Source organism: Narcine bancroftii, chromosome 3, assembly GCF_036971445.1.
Source record: "Narcine bancroftii isolate sNarBan1 chromosome 3, sNarBan1.hap1, whole genome shotgun sequence".
Taxonomy (NCBI): Eukaryota; Metazoa; Chordata; class Chondrichthyes; order Torpediniformes; family Narcinidae; genus Narcine; species Narcine bancroftii.
The window spans coordinates 352,108,406-352,123,727 of NC_091471.1; the positions used below are offsets into that span (position 1 = coordinate 352,108,406).

Below are 15,322 nucleotides of genomic sequence, written 5' to 3' on the forward strand. Positions count from 1 at the left end.
TTTGCCCCATACTATCCGTACCAAATTATTTTTCTAGATCATCTCATCAACCTGCCACTAAATTATAGCCCTCACACCCACATACCTATCCACATTTCTTTTAAATGCTGAAATCAAATCTGCATCCACCATCTTCACACAGCACTCTCACCACCCTCTGAGCAAAGAAATTCTTCCTTATGTTTCCCTGAAACATTTCATCTTTCATCCATTACCTGTGTGCACTCATTCTTGAGTCACCCAACCTCAGTGGAAAAAACCAGCTTGCATTTACCCTATCTATTTCCCTCAATATTTTGCACTCCTCCTTTTTCTCTAACCCTCCATGGAATAAAGTTGTAAACTATATAACATTTCTCTATAACTTAGCTCAAGTCTCTTCTCTCTTTTAATATTATTGATATCTTCCCTGTTGTTATCTGAATAAATCTGCACACAATACTCCAAATTTGGCCTTGTTGCGGCTCACCGGAGGCCTAATCGAACCGGCTTGGGAGGTTCCAAGTGATATCTTGACATCATTTAAGAGAAGGTTGGATGTGTACATGCAGGCGCCTCAGTAGTCCGTGAACTACTCGATGCCACTTTAGTTGCCATTTCAGAGCCAGCTCTCCAGTGCATGACGTCCTGTTTTGCGGAAACTGCCAAAATGTTTGGCCTGGAAGTCAGCCTGAAGAAAACTAAGGTCCTCCATCAGCCAGCTCCCCACCATGACTACCAGCCCCCCCACATCTCCATCGGGCACACAGAACTCAAAACAGTCAACCAGTTTACCTACCTCGGCTGCACCATTTCATCTGATGCAAGGATCGACAAAGAGATAGACAACAGACTCGCCAAGGCAAATAGCGCCTTTGGAAGACTACACAAAAGAGTCTGGAAAAACAATCACCTGAGGAAACACACAAAGATCAGCGTGTACAGAGCCGTTGTCATACCCACGCTAGTGTTCGGCTCTGAATCATGGGTCCTCTACCGGCATCACCTACGGCTCCTAGAACGCTTCCATCAGCGCTGTCTCCGCTCCATCCTCAACATTCATTGGAATGACTTCATCACCAACATCGAAGTACTCGAGCTGGCAGAATCCGCAAGCATCGAATCCATGCTGCTGAAGACCCAACTGCGCTGGGTGGGTCACGTTTCCAGAATGGAGAACCATCGCCTTCCCAAGATCGTGTTCTATGGCGAGCTCTCCACTGGCCACCGAGACAGAGGTGCACCAAAGAAGAAGTACAAGGACTGCCTAAAGAAATCTCTTGGTGCCTGCCCCACATTGACCACTGCCAGTGGGCTGATCTCGCCTCAAACCGTGCATCTTGGCACCTCACAGTTCGGCGGGCAGCAACCTCCTTTGAAGAAGACCGCAGAGCCCACCTCACTGACAAAAGACAAAGGAGGAAAAACCCAACTAACCAATTTTCCCTTGCAACCGCTGCAACCGTGCCTGCCTGTCCCGCATCAGACTTGTCAGTCACCAACGAGCCTGCAGCAGACATGGACATACCCCTCCATAAATCTTCGTCCGAGAAGCCAAGCCAAAGAAGAAGAAAGGATGTGTACATGGAGGTGAGAGGGTTGGAGGGTTATGGGCAGAGAGCGGGAGGGTTGAACTAGTAGAGTTGTTCAAGTGAACCGGTGCAAACTCGAAGGACTGACATGGCCTGTTTCCAAGCCGTAAACGGTTATACGGATGGAGTGCCTTGGCGGGGTGGTGGTGGTGGTGGAGGGTGAAACATAGGGGCATTTAAAATACGCTCAGACAGGCACGTGGATAGAACAAAAGTAGGATTACGAGGGAGGAAGGGTTTAGTATTTTGGTACGAATAATGTATATAGGTCAGCACAATATAGAAGGCCAAACGTGTGTTTCCCCCCCTTTCATCCACTGCACCTCACCTCGCCTCACCTCAGCGCTCCAATCTGCATCGCCCATGGGATGGCGCTGACATTTGACGTCACTGATTTGGCGTGGAGTCGCCAGTCTCTATGGTAACCCGGGCGGCGGTTGATGGAAGTACGTCATCGCGCGGCGACGGGGCGAGCAGGCGGTGGTTTGAACGTTGGCGCCGTCTCTGAGCTGGCGTCATTGTAGCTTCTTGGTGAGCGGGCAGATGGAATCCGGACAGTAGTTTCCGGGAGGATGAGGCACTGTCCACTTTAAGGGAGTCAGGCCAGAGGGCCTTGCACGCGGAGGTAAGACGTGTTATATCTAGGGAAAGGGATGGCAGATAAATTAAACGAACAGTTTACGACTGTCTTCAGGAAGAAGTAACAATAAACTATGGAAATAGTGGGAAAACAGCAGATCCAGAGTAAGTGGCGAACTCATTAGTAGTAAAAGCTAAAGCTACGCAACCAACGTTTTGGGCTTGAACCTTTTCATCAAGACATGAGCAAAATGTGGCCACCTCTAATAAGGCCAGCGCCTCAGTATCGCTGATGCCTTCATTTGCCAGTTGTATCCAACTGCAGCTCCTCACAGACCACGTTAGGAAATTGGAGATGGGTGAACTTCAGGAGGCTGAGGGGTGATACAGAGGAGGTACAGCGTTGCAATCACACCTAGGAGGCAGAAGGAAGGGAGATGGGTAGCAGTCAGGAGAGCGAATGGAAATAAACAAGTAGTGCAGGTTACTCCTGTGGCTGTACCTCTCAGCAATAATCCCTTTGGATACTATTGAGGGTGATAGGCCAGGCAGCAGCCAGACCAAAATAGCATTGTGGTCAGCTCTGAGCCTCAGATGGGAAGGGTGAAGTCAGGTTGAGAGATAGTCATAAGGTACTCGATAGGGGAACAGAAAAGAGATTCTGCAGGCTGCAAATGAGTCTCTGGGATAGTGTTTTGCCTCTCAGGTGCTGGTATCTAGGATGTTTCTGAGCAGGAGTAGAATATTCTTAAGGGGAAGGCTGAGCAGCCAGAGGTCATACATATTGGAACCAATGACAAAGGCAGGAGTGGAGTAGAGGTCCTGCAAAGTAAGTTTAGGGAGTTAGGAAAGAGGCTGAAGACCTCTGGATTACTCCTGGTGCCTGAACTTGAGGGGAAAAAATATTCTGGCAGTGAAGTTTGATAATGCTCTTTGGGGTGGGGACTTTCATCTTGGTCTGCAGAAGGTGAAGAGACAGTTGGTGCACAAGTAAGGCAGCTGTTAGGGAGTTTGTGTGGAAGGACAGGCAGATTGGACAAAATTGTAGCCAGTGGGATCAGTTCAATGCAACAGGGACATAGTCAAAAGTAACAAATAAAGGGCTCAAGGCTTTGTATTTAAATGCATGCAGTTTAAGAAATAAAGTTCATGACCTTGTAGTAGTACAGCTACACATTGACATGTATGATGTTGTGGCCATCAGTAAGTCATGGCTTAAGGATGAATGTCATTGGGAGCTTAATTTACAAGAAGATATTAAAAGAATAAGCAGGAAAGTAGAGGGGGTGGGTGACTCTGTTGGGAAGGAATAACATTAAACCATTAGAAAGAGGTGACATAGGATCTGAAGGTATAGAATCTGTGGGTTGAGTTAAGAATGGCAGAGATGAAAAGACGGTAATATACAGACCTCCAAACAGTAGCAGGGATGTGGACAATGAATTACAACAGCAAATTTAAAAAAAAAAGGCAAGACAGAAGGTCAATGTTATGGTCATCGTGGGAGATTTTAACATGCAAGTTGATTTGAAAAACCAGGTTAGGACTGGTTCTCGAGAGAATTTCTAGAAAGTCTACAAGATAGCCTTTTAGAGCCGTTTGATGATGAGCCCACCAGGGGATTGGGTGTTGTGTAAAGCACCAGAGACTCTTAGAGAGCTAAGAGTAAATTAATGGGTGAACTATATTTTAAACAGGGAGAAAATTGAAAATACCTAGATGTAAAGGGACCTTGAAGTCCTTGTGCAAGATACCCTGAAGGTAAAATTGCTAATTGAGACAGTGGTGAGGAAGGCAAATGCAATGTTGGCATTCATTTCAAGAGGAATAGAGTCCAAGAACAGGGATGTGATGTCAAGGTTTTATAAGACACTGATAAGACCTCACTTGGAGGATTGTGAGCAGTTGTGGGCTCCTCATTTAAGAAAGGATGTAATGATGTTGAGGAGGGTTCAGAGGAGGTTCACAAGAATTATTCTGGGAATTAAATGATTGTCATATGAGGAGTGTTTGACAACTCTTGGCCTGTACTCAGTGGAATTTAAGAGAAAGAGGGGGATCTCATTGAAACATTTTGATTGTTTAAAGGCATAGACAGAGTAGATGAAGGCTGTTTCCCATGGTCGGAGAGTCTTGGATAAGAGGGCAAATTGAAGGTCATATGCTTAGAATAGAGATGGGGAGAAATTTCTACAGCCAGAGGGTAGTAAATCTGTGGAATTTATTGCCACAGGCTGTTGTGGAGGCAAGGTCCTTGGGTATATTTAAGGCAAAGATTGATAGATTCTTGATTAGCCAAGGAATCAAAGATTGTGAGTTGAGTGGGAAAATGGATCAGCTCATAATTAAATAGTGGGCAGACTCCTATATCTGCTCCTATGTCTTATGGCAGGGGTGGCCAAAGTACAGCACCTGGGCAAACTGCATCCTGTGGCCCATTTTTAAGTAGCCCAGGGTGAATTTTAAAAATAAAATGGAATATGCCCGACTCTAATAATAAATTGCATTGTATATACATTGTACCTGTCAGTTTCAACACTAGATGTCGCTGCCATTTTGAACAACTAACCCGATTGTTGAAATGTTGCTCAAAAATGAGAACGTTGACCGTGGTTATTGAGAAGAAAAAAAAGTTGACCTCAGTTATTGAGAAGAAAAAAATTTGACCACGGTTATTGAGAAGAAAAAAATTTGACCATGTTTATTGAGAAGAAAAAAATTTGACCACGGTTATTGAGAAGAAAAAAATTTGACCCCGGTTGTTGAGAAGAAAAAAATTTGACCCCGGTTGTTGAGAAGAAAAAAATTTGACCACGGTTATTGAGAAGAAAAAAATTTGACCTGTTGATTAAACATTGGAACCAAAAAGACCATATAACCACTTACTGCACAGAACAGGCCAGTTCGCCCCTACTAGTCCATGCTGTAACAAATTCCCACCCTCCTAGTCCCACTGACCAGCACCCGGTCCATACCCCTCCAGTCCTCTCCTATCCATGTAACGATCCAGTCTTTCCTTAAATGTTACCAATGATCCCGCCTCGACCACGTCTGCCAGAAGCTCATTCCACATCCCCACCACCCTTTGCGTAAAGAAATTTCCCCTCATGTTCCCCTTATAATTTTTCCCCTTCAATCTTAAACCATGCCCTCTAGTTTGAATCTCCCCCACTCTTAATTGAAAAAGCCTATCCAAGTTTACTCTGTCTGTCCCTTTTAAAATCTTAAACACCTCTATCAAGTCCCCTCTCAATCTTCTATGCTCCAGAGAAAAAAGCCCCAGTCTGCACATCCTTTCCCTGTAACTCAAACCCTGTCAACATTCTCGTGAACCTTCTCTGCACTCTCTCTATTTTGTTTATATCTTTCCTATAATTTGGTGACCAAAACTGTACACAGAACTCCAAATTTGGCCTCACCAGTGCCTTGTACAATTTCATCATAACCTCCCTACTCTTGAATTCAATACTCCGATTTATGAAGGCCAGCATTCCAAATGCCTTCTTCACCACACTATCTACCTGAGTGTCAGCCTTGAGGATACTATTTACCACAACTCCTAAATCCCTTTGTTGCTCTGCATATCTCAATAGCCTACCATTTAATGCATATGACAGAAAATAGCAAGGGAGAAAATTTCAGACATAGTGGGAAAGTGAATACTTTTTCACAGAAGTCAAGGGGAAGTGTATTTGTTTGATTTGCAAGAAATCTGTTAACTTTAATAGTCCATTTTTACTAGCCTATCTACACATTTACTCATTGCAACATAATCATTAAGGTGGGCATGTGGGCCTTGAGCTATATTCACTGAGAGTTGGGGAGGAATGTTGGAGACTGCTCTGACCCTTTTTTGATCTTTTCTCCTGTTTTTATTTTGCACCGCTTTTTGAATGAGAATTTGAGTTTTATTGTATTAATTAAATGTAAGAGCAGCAGATACAGAAATGCCTACTGTTATGTCAGCATGTTAAATAACTACTATAATGTCAACAATTAAACTATTTAGTAGTGTTGTATAGTTATTGTGATAGAAAATGAATTTTTGATGGCGCAGAGATTTTCTGGTCTAAAAACACAGTTTTTGTAGTGTAACTGGTTGAAAACTTCTGTGCTTAATATTGTTTGGCCTCTGACTCCTTGTATTTTTGTATATGTGGCCCACAACCAAAAATGTTTGACGAGGACTGTGTTATGGTCTTGTGGTCTCATTCACATCTGCAAGACCTGGTGTCCTGTACCAACCTTACCTGTTGTGCTGAACTGTCTTTGTGTTGAGACTAGAATACAGAGACCAGTTCTTAGCAACAAGCTCTCAGCAAAGGCAGACATTGAGAAAAAAATTAACCTTTCCCTTCAGGGTGTCAGCATTTGTCTTTGATCATTTGAGGAAGGATGTGTTTTGTGAGTCATGAGATCAAAGACCATACAAAATTCATGGCAACTGTGCAGTGGTGAATCCTGTTTTCCTGAATGCTTCTGATAATTGACCATCTATCTGCAATTTATTTTTCAAATTGACTAGAGGGTTAAGTAAATAACAAAGATAAGCGTATACAGAGCCGTTGTCATACCCACACTCCTGTTCGGCTCCGAATCATGGGTCCTCTACTGGCACCACCTACGGCTCCTAGAACGCTTCCACCAGCGTTGTCTCCGCTCCATCCTCAACATCCATTGGAGCGCTCACACCCCTAACGTCGAGGTACTCGAGATGGCAGAGGTCGACAGCATCGAGTCCACGCTGCTGAAGATCCAGCTGCGCTGGATGGGTCACGTCTCCAGAATGGAGGACCATCGCCTTCCCAAGATCGTATTATATGGCGAGCTCTCCACTGGCCACCGTGACAGAGGTGCACCAAAGAAAAGGTACAAGGACTGCCTAAAGAAATCTCTTGGTGCCTGCCACATTGACCACCGCCAGTGGGCTGATAACGCCTCAAACCGTGCATCTTGGCGCCTCACAGTTTGGCGGGCAGCAGCCTCCTTTGAAGAAGACCGCAGAGCCCACCTCACTGACAAAAGGCAAAGGAGGAAAAACCCAACACCCAACCCCAACCAACCAATTTTCCCTTGCAACCGCTGCAATCGTGTCTGCCTGTCCCGCATCGGACTGGTCAGCCACAAACGAGCCTGCAGCTGACGTGGACTTTTTTACCCCCTCCATAAATCTTCGTCCGCGAAGCCAAGCCAAAGAAGAAAAAAGAAATAACATCATTTGTTTGTATTCAGATAACTGAATATGTATTACCTATTTATTTTCTATATTTATTGTCTCTTTTTAATTCAATTAAGAAGTTTTTTTTTTAGTTTTTGTAATTTTTTAATGAGGTCCCTGTTCAGCTGCTTCAAGTAAGAATTTTGGTACGCAGGTACATAAATACCAAAATTCATACTTGCAGGTACTTCATTAAAAAAATACAAAAACTAAAAAACTGCAAAAATTTAATTAAAAAGGGGCAATAAATGTAAAATGAACATGACAATAAACACACGATCATTGTCTCTGCCAGCCAATATCACCAGCGTTCAGATCCTAATTTCATTCATTTCACTCGTGTGGACAGACCTCATCCCACCTGTCTGATGCAGACTGTTAAAATGGCCACTTTGTTATGAGCTTGAATATAGAATAAGATTATCATTTAGCCTGCAGGCACAGCAAAATGTTTGCTCCATTTATTAATGGTTGAATTATTTTAAAGGATGTTCCTTTGGGAAAATGCCTCATCCCCATTGACTTGAGAATCCAAAGCCCCTGACTCCTCAATTTAAAAAAAACCAAACTTTTGGGATGGAACATTTTGATACTGTACATGTTTCTGGTAGATTGGTCGTGATAGCAAACTACCCAAATGTCCCCAGAGGACACATTAGGAACTGCAAATGCTGAAGTCTAGAATAACAAACAATCTTCTTGGGAGAAAAAGGAATGGTAAAGTCTTGATGAAGAGATCCAGCCTGAAGCATTGACCGTACATTTTTTTCCCCCACTAATGCTGCTCAACCCTGAGTTCCTCCAGGAGATAGTTCATTACCCATCTGAGCATAATGTTGGAACCCACATAACCAGAGATAAAGCAAAGTGCCTTTTCAGATGTGGGGAGATAGCTAAGTAATAACGATTTCTTCAGCCTGTGCTGCTTCAATTTCACCAATTTATTTAGTTTTTTCAGCCAAGTGGAGATTGGCTGCTGGTGAGCAGAAACTATTACTGAAAACCTGGCTTGGAGCATCAGTGAGGATGTTGACTTACAATGTCCAGGAGTATTACATCTCAAGCTGTTTGTCCACCTGAAGTGTCATTGAGGAAGAGATGCAGTGCCCTCCATATTGATTGGAACAAACACATTTTTTCCCTTTATTTGCTCTTGAGATACACAATTTTATATTTGTCATCAAACAATTCACATATGATTGAAGTGCGCTTACAAAATTTTATTAAAGGTTATTTACATTTTGGTTTGACCATGTAGAAATGACAGCACTTTTTATACATAGTCCCCTCATTTCAGGGCATCATAATATTTGGGACATTGCAATATTATGTATATTAAAGTAGCCATGTTTAGTACTTTGTTGCATATTTCTTACATACAATAACTGCTTGAAGTCTGTGATTATATGAGTGTTATTAGTCAGGACGGCTTTGTAAGGTGAGCCTGGTGGGCAGCTCGCTTCTTTGCCAGCAGCTCCTGGATTTCCTGGCTGTTTTCGTCAAACCAGTCCTTGCTTCTCCTAGAGGAGAAGCCCAGTACCTCTTCAGTGGATTGCAGTATGGTAGTCTTCAACTGATCCCAGAGGGTTTCAGGGGACGGGTCCGTGAGGCGGGTTGCAACGTGGAGCTTTGCTTTGAGGTTTGCCTGGAAGTTTCCTCTCGCTTCGTCTGACTGCAGGTTTCCAACATTGAACCTCTTTCTGGGGGCTTTATTGTTCCTGGGCTTTGGCTTGAAGTGAAGGTTGAGCTTGCAGCGAACCAGCCGGTGGTCAGTGTGGCATTCCGCGCTAGGCATGACCCTGGTGTGGAGCACATCTTGTTTGTCACTTTCTCGCACCAGGATGTCCAGAGAAGGAACAAGCCTTCCGTCGCGCATGCAGCCATCTTCAGCGCAAACTCCGGGAGATCCAAAATGAGTGGTGGACTAGCCTCGCCAAACGAACCCAGCTCAGCGCGGACATTGGCGACTTCAGGGGTTTCTACGAGGCTCTAAAGGCTGTGTACGGCCCCTCACCCCAAGTCCAAAGCCCGCTGCGCAGCTCAGACGGCAAAGTCCTCCTCAGCGACAAGATCTCCATCCTCAACCGATGGTCAGAACACTTCCAATCTCTTTTCAGTGCCAACCGCTCAGTCCAAGATTCCGCCCTGCTCCAGCTCCCTCAACAGCCCCTAAGGCTAGAGCTGGATGAGGTTCTCACCCTGGATGAGACATATAAGGCAATCGAACAACTGAAAAGTGGCAAAGCAGCAGGTATGGATGGAATCCCCCCCAGAAGTCTGGAAGGCTGGCGGCAAAACTCTGCATGCCAAACTGCATGAGTTTTTCAAGCTTTGTTGGGACCAAGGTAAACTGCCTCAGGATCTTCGTGATGCCACCATCATCACCCTGTACAAAAACAAAGGCGAGAAATCAGACTGCTCAAACTACAGGGGAATCACGTTGCTCTCCATTGCAGGCAAAATCTTCGCTAGGATTCTACTAAATAGAATAATACCTAGTGTCGCCGAGAATATTCTCCCAGAATCACAGTGCGGCTTTCGCGCAAACAGAGGAACCACTGACATGGTCTTTGCCCTCAGACAGCTCCAAGAAAAGTGCAGAGAACAAAACAAAGGACTCTACATCACCTTTGTTGACCTCACCAAAGCCTTCGACACCGTGAGCAGGAAAGGGCTTTGGCAAATACTAGAGCGCATCGGATGTCCCCCAAAGTTCCTCAACATGATTATCCAACTGCACGAAAACCAACAAGGTCGGGTCAGATACAGCAATGAGCTCTCTGAACCCTTCTCCATTAACAATGGCGTGAAGCAAGGCTGTGTTCTCGCACCAACCCTCTTTTCAATCTTCTTCAGCATGATGCTGAACCAAGCCATGAAAGACTCCAACAATGAAGACGCTGTTTACATCCGGTACCGCACGGATGGCAGTCTCTTCAATCTGAGGCGCCTGCAAGCTCACACCAAGACACAAGAGAAACTTGTCCGTGAACTACTCTTTGCAGACGATGCCGCTTTAGTTGCCCATTCAGAGCCAGCTCTTCAGCGCTTGACGTCCTGCTTTGCGGAAACTGCCAAAATGTTTGGCCTGGAAGTCAGCCTGAAGAAAACTGAGGTCCTCCATCAGCCAGCTCCCCACCATGACTACCAGCCCCCCCACATCTCCATCGGGCACACAAAACTCAAAACGGTCAACCAGTTTACCTATCTCGGCTGCACCATTTCATCAGATGCAAGGATCGACAATGAGATAGACAACAGACTCGCCAAGGCAAATAGCGCCTTTGGAAGACTACACAAAAGAGTCTGGAAAAACAACCAACTGAAAAACCTCACAAAGATAAGCGTATACAGAGCCGTTGTCATACCCACACTCCTGTTCGGCTCCGAATCATGGGTCCTCTACCGGCACCACCTACGGCTCCTAGAACGCTTCCACCAGCGTTGTCTCCGCTCCATCCTCAACATCCATTGGAGCGCTTACACCCCTAACGTCGAAGTACTCGAGATGGCAGAGGTCGACAGCATCGAGTCCACGCTGCTGAAGATCCAGCTGCGCTGGATGGGTCATGTCTCCAGAATGGAGGACCATCGCCTTCCCAAGATCGTGTTATATGGCGAGCTCTCCACTGGCCACCGTGACAGAGGTGCACCAAAGAAAAGGTACAAGGACTGCCTAAAGAAATCTCTTGGTGCCTGCCACATTGACCACCGCCAGTGGGCTGATAATGCCTCAAACCGTGCATCTTGGCGCCTCACAGTTTGGCGGGCAGCAACCTCCTTAGAAGAAGACCGCAGAGCCCACCTCACTGACAAAAGGCAAAGGAGGAAAAACCCAACACCCAACCCCAACCAACCAATTTTCCCTTGCAACCGCTGCAATCGTGTCTGCCTGTTCTGCATCGGACTTGTCAGCCACAAACGAGCCTGCAGCTGACGTGGACTTTTTACCCCCTCCATAAATCTTCGTCCGCGAAGCCAAGCCAAAGAATAGTCAGGATAATGTGAACTATTTTGTAACCACGTAAGAATACACCCTTCTCACTGTAGTAAATGCAGTGCACCACTGTGGGGCGTATGTATATGTATGGGTGTGTGAACAGTTTCCTGAGAAGGTGGAAGGCATCAGTAAGTTAAATCTCTTCTGTTATTTGAAACTTGCATCTCTAAATTATTTAAGAGACATAACATGAATAAACCCATTCAAAATTGCTGGAGCAACAGCAGTTTACCCAGTGATGGACGGGGAGGCTGAAGACATTGTTGAATTGTTTAAAAAGTTTCCGCAGAAGTGCAATGTCGCATTCAAAAGCTATTTTAAAATGCAACGGTGGAGGAGAAGGTCAGTTCTATACTTCTCTGGACAGGAGAACGAGGCCTTGACTTATTTAATAGCTGGGAGCTTACAGAGGTGGAGGAAAATGATTTAGAGCAGATTTTTGCAAAGTATGTTTCTCACCTTGACCTCTGGTCTAATCATAGAATTTAACACTATGAACTTCAAGGCCTCTGCCATCTCGAGTACTTCGATGTTGGAGATGAAGTCGCTCCAATGAATGTTGAGGATGGAGCGGAGGCAACGCTGGTGGAAGCGTTCTAGGAGCCGTAGGTGTTGCCGGTAAAGGACCCATGATTCAGAGCCGAACAGGAGTTTGGGTATGACAACGGCTCTGTATACGCGAATCTTTGTGAGGTTTTTCAGTTGGTTGTTTTTCCAGACTCTTTTGTGTAGTCTTCCAAAGGCGCTATTTGCCTTGACGAGTCTGTTGTCTATCTCGTTGTCGATCCTTGCATCCGATGAAATGGTGCAGCCGAGATAGGTAAACTGATTGACCGTTTTGAGTTTTGTGTGCCCAATGGAGATGTGCGGGGGCTGGTAGTCATGGTGGGGAGCTGGCTGATGGAGGACCTCATTTTTCTTCAGGCTTCCAGGCCAAACATTTTGGCAGTTTCCGCAAAACAGGACGTCAAATGCTGAAGAGCTGGCTCTGAATGGGCAACTAAAGCGGCATCATCTGCAAAGAGTAGTTCACGGACAATTTGCTCTTGTGTCTTGGTATGAGCTTGCAGGCGCCTCAGATTGAAGAGACTGCCATTCGTGTGGTTCCGGATGTAAACAACGTCTTCATTGTTTAGGTCTTTCATGGCTTAGTTCAGCATCATGCTGAAGAAGATTGAAAAGAGGGTTGGTGCGAGAACGCAGCCTTGCTTCACGCCATTGTTAATGGAGAAGGGTTCAGAGCGCTCATTGCTGTATCTGACCCAACCATGTTGGTTTTCGTGCAGTTGGATAACCATGTTGAGGAACTTTGGGGGGCATCCGAGGCGCTCTGGTATTTGCCAAAGCCCTTTCCTACTCACGGTGTCGAAGGCTTTGGTGAGGTCAACAAAGGTGATGTAGAGCACTATTCTTGGAGCTGTCTGAGGGCAAGGACCATGTCAGTAGTTCCTCTGTTTGCGCGAAAGCCGCACTGTGATTCTGGGAGAACATTTTCGGCGACTCTAGGTATTATTCTATTTAGGAGAATCCTAGCGAAGATTTTGCTTGCAATGGAGAGCAGCGTGATTCCCCTGTAGTTTGAGCAGTCTGATTTTTCACCTTTGTTTTTGTACAGGGTGATGATGATGGCATCATGAAGGTATGATTAAAACAGTAGTTTTCAACCTTTTTCTTTCCACCCACATACCACTTAAGCACCTATGGCAAAGGGAATACTTTAAAGTGGTATGTGAGTGGAAAGAAAAAGGTTGAGAACCACTGCTATATAGCTAATATAAACAAAGCTGGAAATGGGGACAATAGACAATAGGAGCTGGAGTAGGCCATTTGGCCCGTCAGGCCAGCACCGCCATTTTAGATCATGGCTGATCATTACCATCAGTACCCCTTTCCAGCCTTATCCCCATAACCCTTAACTCCGTTACCCACAAGAGTCTTATCTAACTCTCTTTTCAACATAGTCAGCGAATCCGCCTCTACCACCCTCTGTGGCAGAGCATTCCACAGATTCACACTTCTCTGGATAAAAAAAATGCTTTCTCATCTCCGTCCTAAAGGGCCTACCCTGTATTCTTAAACTATGTCCTCTAGTCCTCGTCTCCCCCATCATTGGGAACAAGTAATCAGACTTCACCTTGTCTATCCCCCTGATGATTTTGTATACTGCAGAAGGGCGTCTCTGTTCTTATACTCCAATCCCCTCTTTATGAAAGCCAACATTCCATTTGCCTTCTTCACAGCTTTCTGAACCTGCATGCTAGCCTTCAGTGACCGGTGAACAAGTATACCCAGATCCATTTGCACTTCCCCACTCCCTAGCTTGTCTCCATTTAAATAATACTCAGCTTTCCTATTACTTCCCCCAAAATGAATAACCTCACATTTGTTCACATTGAAATACGTCTTCCATTTAGCTGCCCACTCCTCCAGTCTGTCCAAGTCTCTCTGCATTTTCCTTACATCCTCCTCTCACCCCACACCGCCACCCAGTTTAGTGTCATCTGCAAATTTGCTCATATTATTTACAATCCCCTCATCCAAATCATTAACATAAATTACAAACAACTGAGGACCCAACACCGATCCCTGAGGCACTCCACTCGTCACATCCTGCCATTCTGAAAAAGACCCATTTACTCCAACCCTTTGTTTCCTATCTCTTAACCAATTTCCTATCCATGTCAGCACCTTACCTCCAATACCATGCTCCCTGATCTTGCCCACTGGACTCCCGTGCGGTACCTTATCAAAGGCCTTCTGGAAGTCCAAATACACCACATCCACTGGCTCTCCCGAGTCCACCCTCTTTGTCACATCCTCAAAAAATTCCAGAAGGTTAGTCAAGCATGACTTACCCTTAAGGAATCCATGCTGACTAGCCCTTGTACTATTATTACTGACTAAGTGTTCTGCTATTTCTCCTTTTATGATGGACTCCAATATCTTCCCCACCACTGATGTCAGGCTAACCGGTCTATAATTTCCCGTTTTCTCCCTCCCTCCTTTCTTAAAAAGCAGCACCACATCAGCCACTCTCCAATCCTCAGGGACCTCCCCGGAATCTATGGAACTTTGGAAAATGTCGACCAGTGCCTCCACAATTTCCATAGCCACCTCTTTAAGCACCCTAGGATGCAGCCCATCAGGCCCTGGGGATTTATCAGCCCTCAGTCCCAACAATTTACTCATAACCTCCTGCTTCTGGATCCGGATATCCATTAGATCCCCTACCTCCCCAGTAAAGTTCTGCAAGTCTCTTGGTACCGCATGACCACCACCCCCTAACTGACTATAACCTATATCCTCCTTGGTGAAGACAGTTGCAAAGTATTTGTTAAATTCCTCTGCCATCTCCTTGTTTCCGGTAATAATTTCACCCTTGCCCATTTTCAAAGGGCCAATTTTAGACCGAACCAATTTCTTCCTCTTCACATACTTAAAAAAGCTTTTGCTATCCTCCGCAATATTATCTGCTAATTTCCTCTCGTACTTCATTTTCCCGTCTCTTATGGCTTTCTTAGTTACCCTCTGATGTTCTTTGAAGGTTTCCCAATCCTCTAATTTCCCACTCTGCTTCGCTATCTTATAATTACTCCCTTTGGACTTGATAATGCACTTGATTTCATTAGTTAGCCAGGGCTGCCATTTGCATCTCCTAAAGCCTTTCCTCCACTTTGGAATAAATTTGTCCTGAATCCTGTGAAAAATGTCCATAAAAACCTGCCATTTTCCCCCTGTTGTCCTCCCAGCTAGTGTATCTTCCCATTTTATTTTGGATAGCTCCTCCCTCATAGCTGCAAAATTCCCTTTATTTAACTGAAGTACAGATGCTTCCGACTTCCTTTCCATTTCCCTTTCTAATTGCAGCTTAAAAGTAACCATACCATGGTCACTATTCCCTAATGGCTCCCCTACATCAAGGTCACTTATTAAGTCTGCGTCGCTGCACAGCAC

General features: G+C 45.1%; 1 protein-coding gene across 6 annotated transcripts in view; it reads left to right on the forward strand.

The window, feature by feature from the left end:
- Positions 1-1,759: 1,759 nt before the first annotated feature.
- cep112 (centrosomal protein 112) overlaps positions 1,760-15,322 on the forward strand; it is a 399,081-nt gene continuing 385,518 nt past the window's right edge. For 3 of the 6 annotated variants that reach the window (XM_069929789.1, XM_069929788.1, XM_069929791.1), the window contains exon 1: positions 1,761-2,196. The gene's annotated coding sequence lies outside the window, so the exon portion shown is untranslated. Of the gene's footprint in view, positions 2,197-15,322 lie in introns of all 6 variants that reach the window. The other 3 variants (XM_069929790.1, XM_069929792.1, XM_069929793.1) reach the window with 2 other exon arrangements.